Below are 27,604 nucleotides of genomic sequence, written 5' to 3'. Positions count from 1 at the left end.
TACATCATCATCTATTGTTACTCACTTTTGTCTTATGGCTAAGGCTTCAAAGGTATCTCCTACTTTGAATCCCAATGTATCTCATGATGATGATGTTGATGATAATGAGGATGAGAATAATGATGAAGAGAGTGATATTGTTTCATCCTTAAAAATTAAGGGTGAAATGCTTTTTAAATCTCTTTATAAGAATAAACTTGCTTGTTCCAACTTCTTGGAAATCATGTCTATTGCCACTGAGGGCAAGAAATACATTGAGGAGTTGGAAGCTCATCTCGAGGAGCATGAGGCCACCATTGAGAAAATGGAAGGTCATGAGCGTGATTACGCTAACGAGGTCGCGGAGCTATCTCAAGCTCTTGAAAATGAACAAACTACCAAGGAATCTCTTGAGGAAACCTTTGCTATAGAATTATCTAGATTAAAGGAATCATATGATAGAGCTCTCGAGGTGGCTAATGATTTTAGAACTAAAAATGATAAGCTTGAAGTTGCACATGCTAAACTCGTTGAGGACTATGAGCACCTCGAAAATGGCTCAAGGGCTATTAAAAGTTCGCTCGCCGAACTCACCGAGTCTCATGCTCAACTTGAAGCTTCAGATGCTAAAGAGCTTGCCAAGTTGTCTTCTCCTCTTATTGTTAATAATGATGCTTGTGCTACTAACTCTACTTCTTGTGAAGCTTCCATTTTAAAGGAGAATGTTGAGCTAAGGGCTCAACTTGAGTTGCTATCTAGCAATTATGGGAATTTGGAAGAAAGTCATGTAATGCTCACAAGCTCTCATGATGATCTTCTAGTATCCCGTAATGTGCTAAAATTAGCTCATGAGGCTATTACCACCAAGGTAACATCAAGTGAGCCTCATGTGGACATTAGCACTACTTCTAGTCAAAATGCTATATTGCCATGTGCCAGTCCTCGCAATTCATCTACTCGTAATGTTGCTACATCTTGTGATGAATTACTTTCCATGCCTTGTTGCTCTAACAATGAAGCTTATACTTCCTCTAGTACTTGTTGATATTAACCATGTAGAGGAAATCAAAGAGCTCAAGGCCCAAGTCACTTCCTTGAAGAAAGACTTGGAAAAGAGTCATGAAGGAATGTCCACACTCAACAATGTCTTGTGTGGGAAAAAAATCTCCAAATGACAAAGATGGACCTGGATTCAACTCCAACAAAAAGAATAATTCCAAAAGCTTCAAGAAGAAGGGCCAAGAACAAGTAAAGAATTCGGCCAAGATTATTTGCTTCAAGTGCAAAATTGAAGGGCACCATGTTAGATCTTGCCCACTAAAGAAGAAGCCCCAAAGTCACAAGCAACAAGGGAAGCGGACACAAGATCAATCACATACTCAACTACAAGTTTAAGAAAGGCCCCTTCCCAAGAAGACCCAAGCCAACACTCCTCATGTTGAGAAATCAATAGGGAAGAAATTAAAGGGTAGATGTTGCTACTTATGTCGTGAGAAGGGTCACCTCGCTTCTTCTTGCACGAGAGGTAATTTATCCAACCCAATCATTATTGATGATATCTATTCTCTTGGGAAGGATAAGGTTGGCAATGTATTTGCCAAGTTTGTTGGTACTCAAAGTGGTGTCAAGAAAAGTACCATTTGGGTTGCCAAGCCTATTGTGACTAACCTCTTAGGACCCAACGTGGTTGGGGACCAGCAAGCTCAAACTTGATCAATATGTGAATGTGGAGGACATTAGAGACTTGGATACATAATGAAGAATTAAGGGGTCTTCATCATTCATATTATCTCAAGCCAAGTCATTTGGATTATCGAGTTTCTATCCTATATCCAATGTGCCTCCTTACGGTAACTTGTACTTAAGCTGTTTACATTGTTAGTAGCTTGCCCCTTTGCATGTTGTGGTTTTGTACCTTGCATGTGTTTGTATATGTTGTGCTTCCAACTTTCTTATCTTGAGTAATCGAGTATGTGTATGTTGGTTTGCATATCATGTACATGTGAGTCTTGTATTGAGCCTTTTGCATCTTGTTTGTATCTTTGTTGGCTCTTGTGAGAGATTAATGGATTATCCCATTGTGGGGGAGTGATGTGCTTTGCACACCTCACAATCCTATAAATGTGTATACATGGGGAATACTACTTAGTATTGATATTTCAAGATTATCTAGTTTCTATGTGGTATGTCTTACTCATGAGAAATTCAAATTCTATATGGTCCATTAATTATCTCTTGTTGGTTTTAATTCGCCACTTGTTAATATTGTTGGGTTATCACATTATGGGGGAGTAATATGCTCTGTGCATATTACAAGCCTAGAAAATGTGTACATTTGAGGTATTGCCACTTAGTGTTGATATTGTAAATTATGTTGTTCCTAGGTGGCATGTTAGCTCTACAAGTGTCATTTGCTTGCGTTTTATGGGTAAAGATGATCTTGGATATATTTGCGATCTACCAATGAGTATCATTTGCGTTTTATAGATATAAAGAAAGTGATGATCCCATCTTGTGCATTTCGTATTTAAATGCAAATTCTATATAATGCACGTTCCTTGGGGGAGCTATCCTATTTTCTTTAGAACACTCTCTTTATTCGCCCATCATAAAATCTTTTGATCCCCATCTAGTGTGTGTTGATGGGAGGCAAGTCTTGCTCTTTATGATGCTTTGTGCCATCATGAAAATTTGTCGAGGGTTTGGTTTGTTGGAACCTAGCTCTCTTTTGGAAATTATATACCTCGTGTTTGTTTTCCTTCAATTGGTATCTTGTTTCCTTTTATTTGGCATGTGTCAATGGATATCTTATTCCTTGAGGTATCTTTTAATTGATATCCTTCAAGTGATAGTTTTTCGTTTGGGATCTTATTATCACTTCATACCGTGTCTTTTGGTGACTTATCAACTTTGTGTTGAGTTGATTCTTGAGAATCTTGAGCATGCATATCTACTATATATAGCTTCTTTTGCATGCTTTCTTTCCTTGACCCAATATATAGGGGAAATTCCACCTTGTCATAAATTGGCTAAACCGTGCATGAAATTCAATCTCATATCTTTATGCACATATTTATGTGGAGTTTGTCCTATGTATTGTTGGTTTTCTAACTCTTTGGTCCCAATGAGTTTGGGCACCATTTTGTTTGTTTGTTGTTCTAGGAACAATTGGAGATGCATTGGATGCTCGGCTCACCTACAAGGAAGGTGTTGACACCGTGTGCTTAATGGAGCCAAGTTAGGATGATCAACGAACAAATATCTACTACATCAATCCAATGTTGTCTCGGTAACAAGTATCTACTTCATGCATTCATTTCTAGGAAAGGCCCAAACTTGTCTTTTCTTGGCCAGGTTGCATCATGGCATGAATCTCTTGATTCGTTCTTGTAGTACTTGTTTCCTTTCTCAAAGCATCCGAACGATGATGTCTTATTGCTAGTTGGGATGTCTTTGATGTTCGTATGTTGGAAGCTCATATTGTACAATAAGAAAATATTAGGCCATGTGCTATGCTTCCAAGCAAAGATCTTATTGATATATTTATGACTTCCTTTTGGATATCTTGTTTGTTCCCTCTTGTAACCATTTCGTGTGTACATCCTTCTTTGTGGATATATATATCATCATGATTGTCTTCTACTTAGAATCTTTTACACATGAGAGAAGTTACATCTCTAATTGATATCCTGTTTTCTTTCACGTCCACCATTGCATTTCTTTTTCAGTTTTGGTGGCTTCATGAAAGGATTTGTCTTGAGTGCGTATCTTCTTTTCCTACATCTTGATGCACTCTTTGGCCGCGAAGATTATTTTTCCTCATGCATGTCTTGATGAGGGTTTTGCCATTTCGATTGGTATCCCTCCTCTTGACAAGGTTCTTATTTCCTATCTTCACCATGGGTTGTTGATACGTCTCAAACGTATCTATAATTTTTGATGGTTTCACGCTGTTATCTTGTCAACTTTGGATGTTTTGTTTACCTTTTATATCTTTTTTGGGACTAACTTATTAATTCAGTGCCAAGTGCCAGTTCCTATTTTTCTGTGTTTTTTAATTCTTTTCAGATCTGATTTTGGAACGGAGTTCAAACGGAATAAAATCCCCGAAATATTTTTTCCAGAACGGAAGAAGATCGGGAGGCTTGAGGGCCAAGGCAGTGGGCCCACAGGGAGCCCACAAGCCCTGTTGCCGCGGCCAGGTGCCCGTGGCAACCAGGCTTGTGGCCTCCGTGGTGCTCCCCTACCCTAGCTCTTTGGCCTATAAATTCCCTAAAAATCCAGAAAAATCTGGGCATCCACGAAAACACTTTTCCGCCGCCGAAAGCTTCCGTTTCCGCGAGATCTCATCTGGAGACCCTTCCCAGTGCCCTGTCGGAGGGGACTTTGGAGTTGGAGGGCTTCTACATCAACATCATCGCCTCTCCATGCTGGGTAACGTAGCATAAATTCAAAATTTTCCTACGCACATTCAGATCTTCCTATGGAGAGACCAGCAACGAGAGAGGGGTAAGAGCATCTTCATACCTTTGAAGATCGCTAAGCGGAAGTGTTGCTAGAACGCGGTTGATGGAGTCGTACTCGCAGCGATTCCGATCTAGTGTCGAACTACGGCACCTCCGCGTTCAACACACGTGCAGCCCGGTGACGTCTCCCGCACCTTGATCCAGCAAGGAGGAGGGAGAGGTTGGGGAAGAACTCCAGCAGCACAACGGCGTGGTGTCGATGGAGAGACGAGGTTTGCCGGCAGGGCTTCGCCAAGCACCGGCAGAGAGGAGGAGGAAGAGGGGCAGGGCTGCGCCGAGGAAGAGGGAGAAGTCTGTCTCCCAAGGGCCAAAACCCCTCTCTATTTATAGGAGGAGGGGGAGGGGGTGTGCCACCCCTAGGGTTCCCCCCTAGGTGGTGCGGCAGCCACCAGATGGGAAAGGGGGCGGCGGCTAGAGTGGGAGGGGGTGGCGCACCACCTGGTGGGCCTAAGGCCCACCTGCGCCTAGGGCTGCCCCCTCTCCCCACCACTTGCGCATTGGGCTGGGTGTGGGAGGCACACCAGCCCACCTAGGGGCTGGTTCCCTCCCGCACTAGGCCCATCTAGCCTTTTGGGGTCGTTGCCCCCCTTTGGTGGACCCCCGGGGCCACCTCCGGTGGTCCCGGTGGTCCCGGTACGTTACTCGTGACGCCCGAAACACTTCCGGTGTCCAAAACCATCCATCCTATATATCAATCTTTACCTCCGGACCATTCCGGAGCTCCTCGTGACATCCAGGATCTCATCCGGGACTCCGAACAACTTTCGGTAACCTCGTATAACAATTCCCTATAACCCTAGCGTCATCGAACCTTAAGTGTGTAGACCCTACGGGTTCGGGAGACAGGCAGACATGACCGAGACACCTCTCCGGACAATAACCATCAGCAGGGTCTGGATACCCATGGTGGCTCCCACTTGCTCCACGATGATCTCATCGGATGAACCACGATGTCAAGGATTCAATCAATCCCGTATACGATTCCCTTTGTCTGTCGGTATAGAACTTGCCCGAGATTCGATCGTCGGTATACCTATACCTTGTTCAATCTCGTTACCGGTAAGTCTCTTTACTCGTTCCATAGCACGTTATCGTGTGACTAACTCCTTAGTCACATTGAGCTCATGATGATGTTCTACCGAGTGGGCCTAGAGATACCTCTCCGTCACACGGAGTGACAAATCCCGATCTTGATTCGTACCAACCCAACAGACACTTTCAGAGATACCCGTAGTGCACCTTTATAGTCACCCAGTTACGTTATGACGTTTGATACACCCAAAGCACTCCTACGTATCCAGGAGTTGCACAATCTCACGGTCGAAGGAAAAGATACTTGACATTAGAAAAGCTTTAGCATAGGAACAATACGATCTAGTGCTATGCTTAGGATTGGGTCTTGTCCATCACATCATTCTCCTAATGATGTGATCCCGTTATCAATGACATCTAATGCCCATGATCAGGAAACCATGATCATCTATTGACTAACGAGCTAGCCAACTAGAGGCTTGCTAGGGACACTTTGTGGTCTATTTATTGACACATGTATTACTGTTTCCTGTTAATACAATTATAGCATGAACAATAGACGATTATCATGAACAAGGAAATATGATAATAACCATTTTATTATTGCCTCTAGGGCATATTTCCAACAGTCTCCCACTTGCACTAGAGTCAATAATCTAGTTACATTGTGATGTATCGAACACCCATAGTAGTATGGTGTTGATCATGTTTTGCTCGTGGAAGAGGTTTAGTCAATGGGTCTGCAATATTCAGATCCGTGTGTACTTTACAAATATCTATTACTCCACTCTGGACATGGTCCTGGATGGAGTTGTAGCGGCGTTTGATGTGCTTCGTCTTCCGGTGAAACCTGGGCTCCTTGGCTATTGCAATGGCCCTAGTGTTATCACAGAAGAGTGTCATTGGACCCGACGCATTTGGAACCACTCCAAGGTCGGTGATGAGCTCCTTCATCCAAATTCCTTCATGAGCCGCTTCTGAAGTTGCTATGTACTCCGCTTCACATGTAGATGCTGCTACGACTTCTTGCTTGCTGCTGCACCAGCTCACTGCCCCACCATTCAAAACATATACATATCCGGTATGTGACTTAGAGTCATCCGGATCTGTGTCGAAGCTAGCGTCGACGTAACCCTTTATGACGAGCTCTTCGTCACCTCCATAAACGAGAAACATTTCCTTAGTCCTTTTCAGATACTTAAGGATGTTCTTGACCGCTGTCCATTGTTCCGTACCGGGATCACTTTGGTACCTCCCTACCAAACTTATGGCAAGGTTTATATCAGGTCTGGTACACAACATGGCATACATTAGAGAGCCTACGGCTGAAGCGTAGGTGACACAACTCATCTTCTCTCTATCTGCTGCCGTGGTCGGCGACTGAGTCTTACTCAATCTCATACCTTGCAAAACTGGCAAGAACCCTTTCTTTGAGTTTTCCATATTGAACTTCTTCAATATCTTGTCAAGGTATGTACTTTGTGAAAGACCTATGAGGCGTCTTGATCTATCTCTATAGATCTTGATGCCTAATATGTATGCAGCTTCTCCAAGGTCCTTCATTGAAAAACTCTTGTTCAAATAGGCCTTTATGCTCTACAACATCTCTATATTATTCCCCATCAATAATATGTCATCCACATACAGTATGAGGAAAGCTACAGAGCTCCCACTCACTTTCTTGTACAGACAGGCTTCTTCGTAAACCTGTATGAACCCAAACGCTTTAATCACCTCATTAGAGCGAATGTTCCAACTCCGAGATGCTTGCACCAGCCCATAGATGGAGCGCTGGAGCTTGCACACTTTGTTAGCACCCTTAGGGTCGACAAAACCTTCTGGTTGCATCATATACAACTCTTCCTTAAGGTTCCCGTTAAGAAACGCTGTTTTGACGTCCATTTGCCAAATTTTATAATCATAAAAGGCGGCAATTGCTAACATGATTCGGACTGATTTCAGCTCTGCTACGGGAGAGAAAGTCTCTTCGTAGTCAACTCCTTGAATTTGTCGAAAACCCTTTGCGACAAGTCGAGCTTTATAAACGCTTACATTACCGTTTGCATCAGTCTTCTTCTTGAAGATCCATTTGTTTTCTATGGCTCGCCGGTCATCGGGCAAGTCCACCAAAGTCCATACTTTGTTCCCATACATGGATCCTATCTCGGATTTCATAGCTTCAAGCCATTTGTTGGAATCCGGGCCCGCCATCGCTTCTTCATAGTTCGAAGGTTCACTGTTGTCTAACAACATGATTTCCATCAGAGGGTTGCCGTACCACTCTGGTGCGGAGCGTGCCCTTGTGGACCTTCGCGGTTCAGTAGTAACTTGATCCGAAGCTTCATGATCATCATCATTAACTTCCTCTTCAGTTGGTGTAGGCGCCACAGGAACAACTTCCCGCGCTGCACTACTATCCTGTTCGAGAGGGGGTGTAATTACCTCATCAAGTTCTACCTTCCTCCCACTTACTTCTTTCGAGAGAAACTCTTTCTCTAGAAAGGATCCGTTCTTGGCAACAAAGGTTTTACCTTCGGATCTAAGATAGAAGGTATACCCAATAGTTTCCTTAGGGTATCCTATGAGTACGCATTTCTCCGCTTTGGGTTCGAGCTTTTCTGGTTGAATTTTCTTCACATAAGCATCGCAGCCCCAAACTTTAAGAAACGACAACTTAGATTTCTTGCCAAATCATAGTTCATACAGTGTCGTCTCAACGGATTTAGACGGTGCCCTATTTAAAGTGAATGCTGCAGTTTCTAATGTGTATCCCCAAAATGATAGCGGTAAGTCGGTAAGAGACATCATAGATCATACCATATCTAATAAAGTTACGACGTTCAGACACTCCGTTGCGTTGCGGTGTGCCAGGCGGCGTCAGTTGTGAAACGATTCCACACTTCCTTAGGTGTGTGCCAAACTCGTGACTCAAATATTCTCCTCCACGATCAGACCGTAGACACTTGATTTTTTTGTCACGTTGATTCTCGACCTCACTCTGAAATTCCTTGAACTTTTCAAATGTCTCAGATTTGTGCTTCATCAAGTAGATATACCCATACCTACTCAAATCATCGGTGAGAGTGAGAACATAACGATATCCACCGCGAGCTTCAACGTTCATTGGACCACACACATCAGTATGTATTATTTCCAATAAGTCGGTTGCTCTCTCCATTATTCCTGAGAATGGAGTCTTAGTCATCTTGCCCATGAGGCACGGTTCGCATGTGTCAAATGATTCAAAGTCAAGAGACTCTAATAGTCCATCAGTATGGAGCTTCTTCATGCACTTAACACTGATATGACCAAGGCGGCAGTGCCACAGGTATGTGGGACTATCATTATCAACTTTACATCTTTTGGTACTCACACTATGAATATGTGTAACATCACGATCGAGATTCATCAAGAATAAACCATTCACCAGCGGAGCATGACCATAAAACATATCACTCATATAAATAGAACAACCATTATTCTCTGACTTAAATGAGTAGTCGTCTCGCATTAAGCAAGACCCTGATACAATATTCATGCTTAAAGCTGGTACTAAATAACAATTATTAAGGTTAAATACTAATCCCGACGGTAGATGTAGAGGTAGCGTGTCGACGGCGATCACATCGACCTTTGAACCATTCCCGACGCGCATCGTCACCTCGTCCTTGGCCAGTCTCCGCTTATTCCGCAGCTCCTGCTTTGAGTTGCAAATGTGAGCAACAACACCGGTATCAAATAGCCAGGAGCTACTACGAGCGCTGGTAAGGTACACATCAATAACATGTATATCACATATACCTTTAACATTGTCGGCCTTCTTGTCCGCTAAGTATTTGGGGCAGTTCCGCTTCCAGTGACCCTTTCCCTTGCAATAGAAGCACTCAGTCTCAGGCTTGGGTCCATTCTTTTTCTTCTTCCCGGCATCTGGCTTACCGAGCGCGGCAACAGCTTTGCCGTCTTTCTTGAAGTTCTTCTTACCCTTGCCTTTCTTGAAACTAGTGGTCTTGTTGACCATCAACACTTGATGCTCTTTCTTGATTTCTACTTCTGCAGACTTGAGCATCGAGTACAACTTGGGAATGGTCTTCCCCATCCCTTGCATGTTGTAGTTAAGCACAAAGCCTTTGTAGCTTGGTGGGAGAGACCGGAGGATCCTGCCAATTATAGCATCATCCGGAAGTTCGACTCCAAGTGAAGTCAGACGATCGTGTAACCCAGACATTTTGAGTATGTGCTCACTGACAGAACTGTTCTCCTCCATCTTACAGCTAAAGAACTTGTCGGAGACTTCATATCTCTCGACACGGGCATGAGCTTGAAAAACTAGCTTCAGCTCCTCGAATATCTCATCTGCTCCGTGTTTCTCAAAACGCCTTTGGAGCCCCATTTCTAAACTGTATAACATGCCGCACCTAACCAGAGAGTAGTCATCACTCCGCGTTTGCCAGACGTACAAAATGTCCTGGGCTGCTGCGGGAGCGGGAGGGTCACCTAGCGGCGCATCAAGGACATAAGCCTTTTTAGCTGCTTCAAGGATGAGCTTCAAGTTGCGAACCCAGACCGCATACTTGCTACCATCATCTTTCAGCTTGTTTTTCTCTAGGAATGCGTTGAAATTGAGGTTGACGTTGGCCATCTACAATATTTATAAAGACAACTTTTAGACTAAGTTCATGACAATTAAGTGTTGGGGAACGTCGCATGGGAAACAAAAAATTTCCTACGCGCATGAAGACCTATTATGGTGATGTCCATCTACGAGAGGGGATTTCCGATCTACGTACCCTTGTAGATTGCACAGCAGAAGCGTTAAGAAACGCGGTTGATGTAGTGGAACGTCCTCACGTCCCTCGATCCTCCCCGCGAACCGTCCCACGAACCGTCCCGCGATCCGTCCCACGATCCGCTCTGATCTAGTGCCGAACGGACGGCACCTCCGCGTTCAGCACACGTACAGCTCGACAATGATCTCGGCCTTCTTGATCCAGCAAGAGAGACGGAGAGGTAGATGAGTTCTCCGGCAGCGTGACGGTGCTCCGGAGGTTGGTGGTGATCTAATCTCAGCAGGGCTCCGCCTGAGCTCCGCAGAAACGCGATCTAGAGGTAAAACCGTGGAGGTATGTGGTCGGGCTGCCGTGGCAAAAATTGTCTGAAATCAGCCCTAATACCTCAGTATATATAGGAGGGAGGGGGAGGGAAGAGGCAGCCTCAAACCCTCAAGGTTTGGCCGAAATTGGAGGTGGAGGAGTCCTACTCCAATCCTACTTGGAGTAGGATTCCACCTTCCCACTTGGAAACTCTTTCCACCTTGTGTTTTTTCCTTCTCAAACCTTATGGGCCTTAGTGGGAACTTATTCCAGCCCACTAGGGGCTGGTTTATCTCTTCCCATAGCCCATGAGACCCCTTGGGGCGTGACACCCCTCCTGATGGTCCCCGACACCCCTTCCGGTACTCCCAGTACACTACCGATGAGCCCGAAACTTTTCCGGTGACCAAAACAGGACTTCCTATATATCAATCTTTACCTCCGGACCATTCCGGAGCTCCTCGTGACGTCCTGGATCTCATCCAGGACTCCGAACAACATTCGGTAACCAACCATATAACTCAAATACGCATAAAACAATGTCGAACCTTAAGTGTGTAGACCCTGCGGGTTCGAGAACTATGTAGACATGACCCGAGAGACTCCTCGGTCAATATCCAATAGCGGGACCTGGATGCCCATATTGGATCCTACATATTCTACGAAGATCTTATCGTTTGAACCTCGGTGCCAAGGATTCATATAATCCCGTATGTCATTCCCTTTGTCCTTCGGTATGTTACTTGCCCGAGATTCGATCGTCAGTATCCGCATACCTATTTCAATCTCGTTTACCGGCAAGTCTCTTTACTCGTTCCGTAATACAAGATCCCGCAACTTACACTAAGTCACATTGCTTGCAAGGTTTGTGTGTGATGTTGTATTACCGAGTGGGCCCCGAGATACCTCTCCGTCATACGGAGTGACAAATCCCAGTCTTCATTCATACTAACTCAACGAACACCTTCGGAGATACCTGTAGAGCATCTTTATAGTCACCCAGTTACGTTGCGACGTTTGATACACACAAAGCATTCCTCCGGTGTTAGTGAGTTATATGATCTCATGGTCATAGGAACAAATACTTGACACGCAGAAAACAGTAGCAACAAAATGACACGATCAACATGCTACGTCTATTAGTTTGGGTCTAGTCCATCACATGATTCTCCTAATGATGTGATCCCGTTATGAAGTAACAACACTTGCCTATGGCCAGGAAACCTTGACCATCTTTGATCAACGAGCTAGTCAACTAGAGGCTTACTAGGGACAGTGTTTTGTCTATGTATCCACACAAGTATTGTGTTTCCAATCAATACAATTATAGCATGGATAATAAACGATTATCATGAACAAAGAAATATAATAATAACTAATTATTATTGCCTCTAGGGCATATTTCCAACAGTCTCCCACTTGCACTAGAGTCAATAATCTACTTCACATCACCATGTGATTTCAACGAATCCAACACCCATATAGTTCTGGGGTTTGATCACGTCTTGCTCGTGAGAGAGGTTTTAGTCAACGGTTCTGAAACTTTCAGATCCGTGCGTTCTTTACAAATCTTTATGTCATCTTATAGATGCTGCTACTACGTGCTATTCGGAAATGCTCCAAATATCTACTCTACTATACAAATCTGTTTCACTACTCATAGTTATTCGGATTGGTGTCAAAGCTTGCATCGACGTTACCCTTTACGACGAACTCTTTAACCACCTCCATAATCGAGAAAAATTCCATAGTCCATTAGTTACTAAGGATAAATTTTGACCGCTGCTAGTGATTCAATCATGGATCACTCTCTGTACCTCTCAACAGACTTTGAGTCAAGGCACACATCAGGTGCGGTACCCAGCATGGCATACTTCAGATTCTACGGCCAAGGCATAGAAGACGACCTTCGTCTATTCTCTTTATTCTGCCGGGGTCGGGTTTTGAGTCTTACTCAAATTCACACCTCACAACGCAACCAAGAACTCCTTCTTTGCTGATCTATTTTGAACTCCTTCAAAAACTTGTCAAGGCATGCATCTTGTTGAAACTTCCATTAAGCGCTTTCAATCTATCTCCATAGATCTTTGATGCTCAACGTTCAAGTAGCGCAATCCAGGTATTCCTTTGAAAAACTCTTTTCAAACAACCTTGTATGCTTTACAGAAATTCTATATTACTTCTGATCCACAATATGTCAACCACATATACTTATCAGAAATTCTATAGTGCTCCCACTCACTTCTTTGGAAATACAAGTTTCTCATAAACCTTGTACAAACCCAAAATCTTTGATCATCTCATCAAAGTGTATATTCCAACTCCGAGATGCTTGCACCAGTCCATTGAAGGATCGCTGGAGCTTGCATACTTGCTAGTATCTTTAGGATCGAAAAAAACTTCCTGGTTGTATCACATACAATGTTCGCTCAAGGAAACCGTCGAGGAAACAATGTTTTGACATCCTATGTGCAATATTTCATAAATAATGCAGCAACTACTAACATAATTCCAACAGACTTTTAGCATCGCTACGAGTGAGAAAGTCTCATCATAGTCAACTGTTTGATCTTGTCAGAAACATCTTTACGACAAGTCGAGCTTTTCTTAATAGTGACTTATCACCATCGTCGTCTGCCTTCCTTACAAAGATCCATCTTTACTCAATAGTCTTATGACCGTCAAGTAGTTCTTCCAAAGTCTACACTTTGTTTTCATACATGGATCCTCTCTCGGATTTCATGGCTTCCAGCCATTTGTCGGAATCCGGGCCCACCATCGCTTTCTCCATAACTCGTAGGTTCACTGTTGCTCAACAACATGACCTCCAAGACAGGGTTACCGTACCACTCTGCAGTAGTACGCGACCTTGTCGACCTACGAGGCTTGTAGTAACTTGATCCGATGCTTGATGATCACCATCATCAGCTTCCACTTCAATTGGTGTAGGCGCCACAAGAACAACTTCCTGCGCCCTGCTACACACTGGTTGAAGTGATGGTTCAATAACCTCATCAAGTTCTACTACCCTCCCACTCAATTCTTTCGAGAGAAACCTTTCCTCGAGAAAGGATCGGTTTCTAGAAACAAACACCTTGCTTTCGGATCTGAGATAGGAGATGTACCCAACTGTTTTGAATATCCTATGAAGATGCATTTATCCGCTTTGGGTTCGAGCTTATCAGACTGAAACTTTTTCACATGAGTGTCGAAACCCCAAACTTTCAAGAAACGACAGTTTAGATTTCTCTAAACCTCAGTCTATACTGTGTCATCTCAACGGAAATACGTGGTGCCCTATTTAAAGTGAATGCGGTTGTCTCTAATGCATAACCCATAAACGATAGTGGTAATTCGATAAGAGACATCTTAGTGTGCACCGTACCAAATAGTGCATGGCTATGATGTTCAGACACATCATCACACTATGATGTTCCAGGTGGCATGAACTGCGAAACAATTTCCACATTGTCTTAACTGCGTACCAAAACTCATAACTCAGATATTCATTTCTATGATCATATCGTAGACAGTTTATCCTCTTGTTACGACGAACTTCACTCCGAAACAGAATTGAACTTTTCAATATTTCAGACTTGTGATTCATTAAGTAAATACTCTAGTATCTACTCAAATCATCATTGAAGTAAGAACATAATGATATCCACTACTTGCCTCAGCACCCATTGGACTGCATACATCAAAATGTATCACTTCCAACAAGTTACTATCTTGTTTCATCTCAATGAAAACAAGGCCTTGCTCATGTGGTATGATTTGCATGTCACTAGTGATTCGAAATCAGGTGAGTACAAAGATCCATCAGCATGGAGCCTCTTCATGCAATTTATACTGACATGACTCAAGCGGTAGTGCCACAAGTAAGTGGTACTATCATCATTAACTCGTATCTTTTGGCACCAATATCATGAACATGTGTAACACTACGATCGAGATTCAATAAACCATTGAAGGTGATTATTCAAGCAAATAGAGTAACCATTATTCTCTTTAAATGAATAATCGTATTGCAATAAACACGATCCAATCATGTTCATGCTTAACGCAAGCACCAAATAATGATTATTTAGGTTTAACACCAATCCCGACGGTAGAGGGAGTGTGCGACGTTTGATCATATCAACCTTGGAAACACTTCCAACACGTATCGTCACCTCGCCTTTAGCTAGTCTCCATTTATGCCGTAGCTTTCATTTCGCGTTACTAATCACTTAGCAACCGAACCGGTATCCAATACCCTCATGCTACTAGGAGTACTAGTAAAGTACACATCAACATCATGTATATCAAATACACTTCTTTCGACTTTTGCCAGCCTTCTTATCTACCAAGTATCTAGAGTTGCTCCGCCTCAGTGACTGTTCCCCTCATTACAGAAGCACTTAGTCTCGGGTTTGGGTTTAATCTTGGGTCTCTTCATTAGTGCAGCAATTGTTTTGCCGTTTCACGAAGTATCCCTTCTAGCCCTTGCCCTTCTTGAAACTTAGTGGTTTTACAAACCATCAACTATTGATGCTCCTTCTTGATTTCTACTTTCGCAGTGTCAAACATCGCGAATCGCTCAAGGATCATTGTATGTATCCTTGATATGTTATAGTTTATCACGAAGCTCTCACAGCTTGGTGGCAGTGACTTTTGAGAACCATCACTATCTCATCTGGAAGATTAACACCCACTTGATTCAAGTGATTGTCGTACTCAGACAATCTGAGCACATGCTCAACGATTGAGCTTTTCTCCTTTACTTTGTGGACAAAGAATCTTGTTGGAGGTCTCGTACCTCTTAACAAGGGCACAAGCATGAAATCGCAATTTCATCTCTTTAGAACATCACTTATGTTCCGTGACGTTTTAAAACGTTTTCGGCACCTTGCTTCTAAGCCATCAAGTATTTTGTACTGAACTATCGTGTAGTCATCAGAAACGTGTATGTCGGATGTTCACAGCATCCACAGACGACGCTCGAGGTGCAGCACACCGAGTGGTGCATTAAGGACATAAGCCTTCTGCGTAGCAACGAGGACAATCCTCGGTTTTACAGATTTAGTCTGCAAAGTTTGCTACTATCAATTTTCAACTAAATTTTCTCTAGGAACATAAAAAACAGTAGAGCTATACCGCAATCTACATCGTAATTCGCAAAGACCATTAGACTATGTTCATGATAATTAGAGTTCAACTTAATCAAATTATATGCTAAACTCCCACTCAAAAAGTACATCTCTCTAGTCATTTGAGTGGTTCATGATCCACTTACACTATCCCAAGTCCGATCATCACGTGAGTTGAGTATAGTTTCAGTGGTAAGCATCCCTATGCTAATCATATCAACTATATGATTCATGATCGACCTTTCGGTCTCATGTGTTCCGAGGCCATGTCTGCACATGCTAGGCTCGTCAAGCTTAACCCGAGTGTTCCGCGTGCGCAACTGTTTTGCACCCGTTGTATGTGAACGTTGAGTCTATCACACCCGATCATCACGTGGTGTCTCGAAACGACGAACTGTAGCAACGGTGCACAGTCGGGGAGAACACAATTTCGTCTTGAAATTTTAGTGAGAGATCACCTCATAATGCTACCGTCGTTCTAAGCAAAATAAGGTGCATAAACGGATTAACATCACATGCAATTCATAAGTGACATGATATGGCCATCATCACGTGCTTCTTGATCTCCATCACCAAAGCACCGGCACGATCTTCTTGTCACCGGCGCCACACCATGATCATCCATCAACGTGTTGCCATCGGGGTTGTCGTGCTACTCATGCTATTACTACCAAAGCTACATCCTAGCAAAATAGTAAACGCATCTGCAAGCACAAACGTTAGTATAAAGACAACCCTATGGCTCCTGCCGGTTGCCGTACCATCGACGTGCAAGTCGATATTTCTATTACAACATGATCATCTCATACATCCAATATATCACATCACATCGTTGGCCATATCACATCACAAGCATACCCTGCAAAAACAAGTTAGACGTCCTCTAATTTTGTTGTTGCATGTTTTACGTGGTGACCAAGGGCATCTAGTAGGATCGCATCTTACTTACGCAAACACCACAACGGAGATATATGAGTTGCTATTTAACCTCATCCAAGGACCTCCTCGGTCAAATCCGATTCAACTAAAGTTGGAGAAACCGTCACTTGCCAGTCATCTTTGAGCAAAGGGGGTTACTCGTAACGATGAAACCAGTCTCTCGTAAGCGTACGAGTAATGTCGGTCCAAGCCGCTTCAATCCAACAATACCGCGGAATCAAGAAAAGACTAAGGAGGGCAGCAAAAATGCACATCACCGCCCACAAAAACTTTTGTGTTCTACTCGAGAAGACATCTACGCATGAACCTAGCTCATGATGCCACTGTTGGGGAACGTCGCATGGGAAACAAAAATTTTCCTACGCGCACGAAGACCTATCATGGTGATGTCCATCTACGAGAGGGGATTTCCGATCTACGTACCCTTGTAGATTGCACAGCAGAAGCGTTAAGAAACGCGGTTGATGTAGTGGAACGTCCTCACGTCCCTCGATCCGCCCCGCGAATCGTCCCGCGATCCGTCCCACGATCCGCTCCGATCTAGTGCCGAACGGACGGCACCTCCGCGTTCAGCACACGTACAGCTCGACAATGATCTCGGCCTTCTTGATCCAGCAAGAGAGACGGAGAGGTAGATGAGTTCTCCGGCAGCGTGACGGTGCTCCGGAGGTTGGTGGTGATCTAATCTCAGCAGGGCTCCGCCTGAGCTCCGCAGAAACGCGGTCTAGAGGTACAAACGTGGAGGTATGTGGTCGGGCTGCCGTGGCAAAAGTTGTCTGAAATCAGCCCTAATACCTTAGTATATATAGGAGGGAGGGGGAGGGAAGAGGCAGCCTCAAACCCTCAAGGTTTGGCCGAAATTGGAGGTGGAGGAGTCCTACTCCAATCCTACTTGGAGTAGGATTCCACCTTCCCACTTGGAAACTCTTTCCACCTTGTGTTTTTTCCTTCTCAAACCTTATGGGCCTTAGTGGGAACTTATTCCAGCCCACTAGGGGCTGGTTTATCTCTTCCCATAGCCCATGATACCCCTTGGGGCGTGACACCCCTCCTGATGGTCCGCGGCACCCCTCCCGGTACTCCCAGTACACTACCGATGAGCCCGAAACTTTTCCGGTGACCAAAACAGGACTTCCTATATATCAATCTTTACCTCCGGACCATTCCGGAACTCCTCGTGACGTCCTGGATCTCATCCAGAACTCCGAACAACATTCGGTAACCAACCATATAACTCAAATACGCATAAAACTATGTCGAACCTTAAGTGTGCAGACCCTGCGGGTTCGAGAACTATGTAGACATGACCCGAGAGACTCCTAGGTCAATATCCAATAGCGGGACCTGGATGCCCATATTGGATCCTACATATACTACGAAGATCTTATCGTTTGAACCTCGGTGTCAAGGATTCATATAATCCCGTATGTCATTCCCTTTGTCCTTCGGTATGTTACTTGCCCGAGATTCGATCGTCAGTATCCGCATACCTATTTCAATCTCGTTTACCGGCAAGTCTCTTTACTCGTTCCGTAATACAAGATCCCGCAACTTACACTAAGTCACATTGCTTGCAAGGCTTGTGTGTGATGTTGTATTACTGAGTGGGCCCCGAGATACCTCTCCGTCATACGGAGTGACAAATCCCAGTCTTGATTCATACTAACTCAACGAACACCTTCGGAAATACCTGTAGAGCATCTTTATAGTCACCCAGTTACGTTGCGACGTTTGATACACACAAAGCATTCCTCCGGTGTTAGTGAGTTATATGATCTCATGGTCATAGGAACAAATACTTGACACGCAGAAAACAGTAGCAACAAAATGACACGATCAACATGCTACGTCTATTAGTTTGGGTCTAGTCCATCACATGATTCTCCTAATGATGTGATCCCGTTATCAAGTAACAACACTTGCCTATGGCCAGGAAACCTTGACCATCTTTGATCAACGAGCTAGTCAACTAGAGGCTTACTAGGGACAGTGTTTTGTCTATGTATCCACACAAGTATTGTGTTTCCAATCAATACAATTATAGCATGGATAATAAACGATTATCATGAACAAAGAAATATAATAATAACTAATTATTATTGCCTCTAGGGAATATTTCCAACATTAAGTTCATTTAATCAAATTAAGTATGAACTCCCACTTAAATCGGCATCCCTCTAGTCATCTAAGTGATACATGATCCATGTTGACTAACCCGTGTCCGATCATCACGTGAGACGGACTAGTCACCATGGTGAGGAACTTCATGCTGATCGTATTCAACCATACGACTCATGTTCGACCTTTCGGTCTCTTGTATTCGAGGTCATGTCTGTACATGCTAAGCTCGTCGAGTCAACCTAGGTGTTTCGCGTGTGTAAATCTGGCTTACACCCGTTGTATGCGAACGTTAGAATCTATCACACCCGATCATCACGTGGTGCTTCGAGACAACGAACCTTCGCAATGGTGCACACTTAGGGGAATACGTTCTCGAAATTTTGAGAGGGATCATCTTATTATGCTATCGTCGTTCTAAGAAATAAGATGAAAAACATGATAAACATCACAATGCAATCATATAGTGACATGATATGGCCATTATCATCTTTGCCCTTTCAATCTCCATCTTCAGGCATCGCATGATCATCATCGTCACCAGCGTGACACCATGATCTCCATCATCATGATCTCCATCATCATGATCTCCATCATCGTGTCTCCGTGAAGTCGTCGCGCCAACTACTACTATCACTACTACTATAGCTAACTGTTAGCAATGAAGTAAAAGTAGTAAGCACATGGCGTTGCATCTCATACAATAAATTAAGACAACTCCTATGGTTCTTGCCGGTTGTCATACTCATCGACATGCAAGTCGTGAAACCTATTACAATAACATGATCATCTCATACATCATACATGCAACATCACAACTTTGGCCATATCACATCACATGTCAAACCCTGCAAAAACAAGTTAGACGTCCTCTAATTGTTGTTGCAAGTTTTACGTGGCTGATTTGGGTTTCTAGCAAGAACGCCTTCTTACCTACGTGACAGCCACAACGATGATATGCGAAAGCTATTTACCCTTCATAAGGACCCTTTTCATCAAATCCAATCCGACTAGAGTAGGAGAGACAGACACCCGCTAGCCACCTTTATGCACGATGTGCATGTCTGTCGGTGGAACCAGTCTCACGTAAGCGTACGTGTAAAGTCGGTCCGGGCCGCTTCATCCCACAATACCGCCGGAAAATAATGAGACTAGTAGCGACAAGCAAATTGACAAATCATCGCCCACAACTTTTGTGTTCTACTCGTGCATAGAATCTACGCATAGAAAACCTGGCTCGGATGCCACTGTTGGGTAACGTAGCATAAATTCAAAATTTTCCTACGCATATTCAGATCTTCCTATGGAGAGACCAGCAACGAGAGAGGGGTAAGAGCATCTTCATACCTTTGAAGATCGCTAAGCGGAAGCGTTGCTAGAACGCGGTTGATGGAGTCGTACTCGCAGCGATTCCGATCTAGTGCCGAACTACGGCACCTCCGTGTTCAACACACGTGCAGCCCGGTGACGTCTCCCGCACCTTGATCCAGCAAGGAGGAGGGAGAGGTTGGGGAAGAACTCCAGAAGCACGACGGCGTGGTGTCGATGGAGAGACGAGGTCTCCCGGCAGGGCTTTGCCAAGCACCGGCAGAGAGGAGGAGGAAGAGAGGCAGGGCTGCGCTGAGGGAGAGGGAGAAGTCTGTCTCCAAAGGGCCAAAACCCCTCTCTATTTATAGGAGGAGGGGGAGGGGGTGCGCCACCCCTAGGGTTCCCCCTAGGTGGTGCGGCAGCCACCATATGGGAAAGGGGGTGGCGCACCACCTGGTGGGCCTAAGGCCCACTTGCTCCTAGGGTTGCCCCCTCTCCCCACCACTTGCGCATTGGGCTGGGTGTGAGAGGCGCACCAGCCCACCTAGGGGCTGGTTCCGTCCCGCACTAGGCCCATCTAGCCTTTTGGGGTCGTTGCCCCCCTTCGGTGGACCCCCGGGGCCACCTCCGGTTGTCCCGGTGGTCCCGGTACGTTACTGGTGACGCCCGAAACACTTCCGGTGTCCAAAACCATCCGTCCTATATATCAATCTTTACCTCCGGACCATTCCGGAGCTCCTCGTGACGTCCAGGATCTCATCCGGGACTCCGGACAACTTTCGGTAACCTCGTATAACAATTCCCTATAACCCTAGCCTCATCGAACCTTAAGTGTGTAGACCCTACGGGTTCGGGAGACAGGCAGACATGATCGAGACACCTCTCCGGCCAATAACCATCAGCGGGGTATGGATACCCATGGTGGCTCCCACTTGCTCCATGATGATCTCATCGGATGAACCACGATGTCAAGGATTCAATCAATCCCGTATACGATACCTCTCCGTCACACGGAGTGACAAATCCCGATCTCGATTCGTACCAACCCAACACACACTTTCAGAGATACCCGTAGTGCACCTTTATAGTCACCCAGTTATGTTATGACGTTTGATACACCCAAAGCACTCCTACGTATCCGGGAGTTGCACAATCTCACGGTCGAAGGAAAAGATACTTGACATTAGAAAAGCTTTAGCATACGAACAATGCGATCTAGTGCTATGCTTAGGATTGGGTCTTGTCCATCACATCATTCTCCTAATGATGTGATCCCCTTATCAATGACATCTAATGCCCATGATCAGGAAACCATGATCATCTATTGACTAACGAACTAGCCAACTAGAGGCTTGCTAGGGACACTTTGTGATCTATTTATTCACACATGTATTACTGTTTACTGTTAATACAATTATAGCATGAACAATAGACGATTATCATGAACAAGGAAATATGATAATAACCATTTTATTATTGCCTCTAGGGCATATTTCCAACACTCCAATGACTCGTGAGTAGTCTACTTCAGACCTACGGGTCCGTAGTTAGTATCTAGATGGCTTCTTCTCTCTCTTGGATCTTCAATACAAAGTTCTCCATGATCTTCATGGAGATCTATCTCATGTAATCCTCTTTGGCGGTGTGTTTGTGAAGATCCGATGAATTGTGGATTTGTGATCAGATTATCTATGAATTATATTTGAGTCTTTGCTGATTTCTTATATGCATGATTTGATATCCTTGTAAGTCTCTTCGAGTCTTGGGTTTTGTTTGGGCAACTAGATCTATGATTCTTGCAATGGGAGAAGTGCTTGGTTTTGGGTTCATACCGTGTGGTCACCTTTCCCAGTGATAGAAGGGACAGCAAGGCACACATCGTGTTGTTGCCATCAAGGGTAACAAGATGGGCTTTTATCGTAGATATGAGATTGTCCATCTACATCATGTCATCTTGCTTAAGGCGTTACTCTGTTCTTTTGGACTTAATACACTAGATGCATGCTGGATAGCGGTCGACGTGTGGAGTAATAGTAGTAGATGCAAAAAGTATTGGTCTACTTGTTTTGGACGTGATGCCTATAGATATAATCATTGCCTTAGATAATGTCACGACTTTGCGCGGTTCTATCAATTGCTCGATAGTAATTCGTTCACCCACCGTCTACTTGCTTTCATGAGAGAAGCCACTAGTGAACACTACGGCCCCCGGGTCTATTCACAACTATCGTTTCCACTTTCACTTTTACTTTGCTTTGTTTTCTTTGTTGCTTTCAGTTCTCACTTTGCAAACAATCTGTAAGGGATTGACAACCCCTTCATAGCGTTGGTGCAAGCTTTTTGTGTTTGTAGAGGTACTTGTGACTTGACGCAATCCTTTCTCTGGTTCGATACCTTGGTTCTCAAAACTGAGGGAAATACTTGTCGCCGCTGTGCTACATCACCCTTTCCGCTTCGAGGGAACACCAATGCAAGACTCCAAGGCCACGAGGGAATCCTTTGCATATTTGCCAAGGAAGTCCCTAAAGGCGTAGCCGTGGCAGAAGGATTCCTGGTGCCGTTGCTGAGGAGTATCAAGACAAGAATAGTCTCCCGTCAACACGCTTGTTTCTGGCGCCGTTGGAAGATCTTTTGTTGTAGTAGCAGAAGTATTTTTGGCGCCGTTGCCGCGGAAGGAGAGATCAAGACCTATCCAAGTAGGTGTCGCAAACTCATCTCTTGCATTTACCTTTTTTGCCAGTTGCCTCTCGTTTTCCTCTCCCCCACTTCACATTTGCCGTTTTCATTTGCCTTTTTGCCTTTCTCCTTTGCCGTTTTATTTTGCCTTTGTCGTTTTCCTTTGCCGGTTTTCTTGCTTGCTTGTGTGCTTGTTTGTTTGTTGAAGTCATCATGGCTGAAAACACCAAACTTTGCGACTTCTCGAGCACTAATAATAATGATTTTATTAGTACTCCGATTGCTTCCGCCACTAGTGCGGAATCGTATGAAATCAACGCAGCTTTGCTGAATCTTGTTATGAAAGAGCAATTCATTGGCCTTCCTAGTGAAGATGCCGCATCCCATCTCAATACCTTCATTCAGATTTGCGATATGCAAAAGAAAAGAGATGTGGATAATGACGTGATTAAGTTGAAGCCTTTTCCTTTCTCGTTGCGAGATCGCGCAAAAACTTGGTTTTCTTCTTTGCCTAAAAATAGTATCAATTCTTGGGATAAGTGCAAAGATGCTTACATATCCAAGTATTTTCCGCCGGCTAAGATTATCTCCCTACGTAATGATATCATGAATTTCAAGCAACTTGATCATGAACACGTTGCACAATCTTGGGAGAGGATGAAGTTAATGATTAGAAATTGTCCCGCTCATGGCTTGAGTTTGTGGATGATTATAAAAATCTTTTACGCTGGTTTGAATTTTGCTTCTCGCAATATCTTGGACTCCGCCTCAGGTGGAACGTTCATGGAAATCACGTTAGGAGACGCTACAAAACTCCTAGACAATATCATGACCAACTACTCTCAGTGGCACACTGAAAGGTCACCTGCTAGCAAAAAGGTACACGCTATAGAAGAAATTAGCTCGCTTAGCGCTAAGATGGACGAGTTGATGAATTTGGTTGCTAGTAGAAATGCTCATTTAGATCCTAATGACATGCCACTATCTTATTTGATTGAGAGTAGCAACGCTAGTTTGGACGTTAATTTTGTTGGTAGGAACAATTTTGGCAACAACAATGCTTTTAGAAGAAACTATGTTCCTAGGCCTTTTCCTAGTAACTCCTCTAACAATTATGGCAATTCCTACAACAACACTTATGGAAATCACAACAAATTACCCTCTGATTTAGAGAGTAATATCAAAGAGTTCATCAACTCTCAAAAGATTTTCAATGCGTCCATAGAGGAAAAACTACTCAAAATAGACGATTTGTCTAAGAGCGTTGATAGGATGTCTTGTGATATTGATGCTTTGAAAGTTAGATGTGCTTCTCCCAAGGTCAACTTGGATGAAACTTTAAAAGCTATGCGTGTCTCCATGAATGAGAGCAAAGAAAGAACCGCCCAAATTCGCGCTAGGCATGAATGGTTTAAAAGGGTGCGTTCTAGTGATGCAAATCATGAAGATCTTAAAGTGCTTGGTTTGACTCCTCTTGAATCTTTGTTTTCTCGTGTCAAACCTATTGATGAAGGGGCTGGATATGAATCCACTTTGGTTGAAAAATGCCCCAATGATTCGGAGCCCACCTATCTTGATGATAAAGGTGTGGAGAGTGGACTAGAAAAATTAAAATTTTGGGTAGTAATGAAACTCCCACTTTGGATTTCAAGGAATTCAATTATGATAGTTTCTCCTTGTTTTAATGCATTTCTTTGATGCAATCCATTGCAAACTCTCCACATGCTTATAGCCAAAGCAAAGCCTTTACCGCACATATCGTAGATGCTATGATGAAATCTCTTGAAGAGAAGCTCGAATTAGAAGTCTCTATACCTACAAAACTTTATGATGAGTGGGAACCTACTATCAAAATCAAGATCAAAAACTATGAATGCAATGCTTTGTGTGATTTGGGTGCTAGTGTTTCCGCGATTCCAAAGTCTTTATGTGATATTCTTGGTTTTCATGAGATTGAAGAGTGTTCTCTTAATTTGCATCTTGCGGATTCTACTGTTAAGAAACCCATGGGAAGGATCGATGATGTTCTTATTGTTGCAAATAAGAACTATGTACCCGTGGATTTCATTGTACTTGACATAGATTGCAATCCTTCATGTCCCATTATTCTTGGTAGACCTTTCCTAAGGACTATTGGTGCTATCATCGATATGAAGGAAGGGAATATTATATTTCAATTTCCCCTAAAGAAGGGAATGGAGCATTTTCCTAGAAAGAAAATAAGATTGCCTTATGAATCTAGGATGAGGGCTACTTATGGTTTGAGCACCAAAGATGACTTTACGTGATTCCATCACCTTTTGCCTAGCTAAGGGCGTTAAACAATAGCGCTTGTTGGGAGGCAACCCAACGAATCTACCATTTTTCTTTCTATTTTCTGTTTTTCACACTTTCATAATTCTGTTATGATTGTGTTTTTTTTGTTTCTTTTTTGCGTTTGTGCCAAGCAAAACCGTTATGATTAGTCTTGTGGATGATCGTTTGGTCATGCTGGAAAAGACAGAAACTTTCTGCTCACGAAAAGAATTTTCATATATTTTCTGTAAGAGCTTTTGAGTTGATTCTTTTTGCTGCTGATTGCTAGGCACATTCTTCAAACTGTCTTATTTTTTCAGAATTTTTGAAGTACCTAAGTATACGAAGTATACAGATTGCTACAAACTGGTCTGCTGTTAACAGATTCTGTTTTTGTTGAGTTGGTTGCTTATTTTGATGAAACTATGGATAGTATCGGGGGGTATTAGCCATGGAAGATTGAAAATACAGTAATCCAACATCAACATAAGTAGAATTTAAGTTTGCTACAGTACCCAAGGAAGTGGTGGTTTGCTTTCTTATACTAATGTTATCACGAGTTTCTGTTTAAGTTTCGTGTTGTGAAGTTTTCAAGTTTTGGGTGAAGTTCTTATGGACAAAAAGATAAAGAGTGGCAAGAGCTCAAGCTTGGGGATGCCCAAGGCACCCCAAGTTGATTCAAGGATGTCTTAAAAGCCTAAGCTTGGGGATGCCCCGGGAAGGCATCCCCTCTTTCGTCTTCAATCCATCGGTAACGTTACTTGGGGCTATATTTTTATTCACCACATGTTATGTGTTTTGCTTGGAGCGTCTTGTATCGAGGAGTCTTTTATTTTTGTTGTGTCACAATGATCCTTGCTGCACACATAGAGAGAGAGACATGCACTCACCGTGATTTTGTCGAGCTTCACTTATATCCTTTGGTTAGGCAATTCAGCTCACATGTGCTTCACTTATATCTTTTGAGCTAGTTGATTTTGCTCTATGTGCTTCACATATATATTTTAGAGCACAGCGGTGCGTGGCTTGGTAGCTGATCTATGCTTTGATAGTAGTCTCAAAAAGGGTAGTTATCCAAAGGGATATGCAAACTTCCACCTTCATGTGCATTGAGTAGTTGGAGAAGTTTGATTCATCTCAATTAGTTTTGAGTTGTGGTTATGGTAATATTGAAGTTATATTAGTGAGGTGTTGTGGATCTAGAAATACTTGTGTTGAAGTTAGTGATTCCCGTAGCATGCACGTATGGTGAACCACTATGTGATGAAGTCTGAGCATGATTGGTCTATTGATTGTCATCCTTTGTGTGGCGGTCGGGATCGCGCGATGGTTTATACCTACCAACCCTTCCCCTAGGAGTATGCATTGAATGCTTTGTTTCGATTACTACTAAAACTTTTGCAACAAGTATATGAGTTCTTCATGACTAATGTTGAGTCCATGGTTTAGATGCACTTTCACCTTCCACCATCACTATCTTCTCTAGTGTCGTGCAACTTTTGCCGGTGCACAAAACCCACCAATAGCCTCCCTCAAAACAGCCACCATACCTACCTACTATGGCTTTTTCAAAGCCATTCCGAGATATATTGCCATACGACTACCACCATGACATGTGCCACCACTTCTTCATTGCCATTGCATGATCGTAAGATAACTATCATGATGTTTCCATTGATGTTATGCCATGCTAGATCATTGTTACGGTACACTACCGAAGGCATTCCATATAGAGTCATTATTGCTCTAAGTTTTGAGTTGTAAGTGTGATGATCATCATTCATGGAGCATTATCCCATGTGAGTAAATAAAAGAGGCCAAAGATGCCCACCAAAAAAAAGAGGCCAAAGAGCCCACAAAAAAAGAGAGAAAAAGAGAGAAGGGACAATGCTACCATCCTTCCACACTTGTGCATATTAAGCACCATGATCTTCATGATTGAGAGTCTTTCGTTTTGTCACCACCATATAGCTAGTGGGAAATTTTCGTTATATAACTTGGCTTGTATATTCCAATGATAGGCTTCCTCAAAATTGTCTTAGGTCTTCGTGAGCAAGCAAGTTGGATGCACACCCACTAGTTTTCTTTAAGATCTTTCACATACTCTTAGCTCTAGTGCATCATTCATATGGCAATCCCTACTCATTCATGTTGATATCTATTGATGAGCATCTCCATAGCCCATTGATATGCCTAGTCAATGTGACCATCTTCTCCTTGTTTGTCTTGCAACCTCCACCACACTCCACACCACTTATAGTGCTAAAACCATGGCTCACGCTCATGTATTGCGTGAGAGTTGAAAAAGTTTGAGAAAGTAAAGGTGTGAAAACAATTACTTGGCCAATACCGGGGTTGTGCATGATTTAAATTCGTTGTGCAAGGATGATAGAGCATAGCCAGACTATATGATTTTGTAGGGATAACTTTCTTTTGGCCTTGTTATTTCGAAAGTTCATGATTACCTTGCTAGTTTGCTTGAATTATTATTGTCTCCACGTTAATAGCA

Source organism: Hordeum vulgare, chromosome 7H, assembly GCF_904849725.1.
Source record: "Hordeum vulgare subsp. vulgare chromosome 7H, MorexV3_pseudomolecules_assembly, whole genome shotgun sequence".
Classification (NCBI taxonomy): Eukaryota; Viridiplantae; Streptophyta; class Magnoliopsida; order Poales; family Poaceae; genus Hordeum; species Hordeum vulgare.
Note: the sequence above shows the minus strand (reverse complement) of the source record.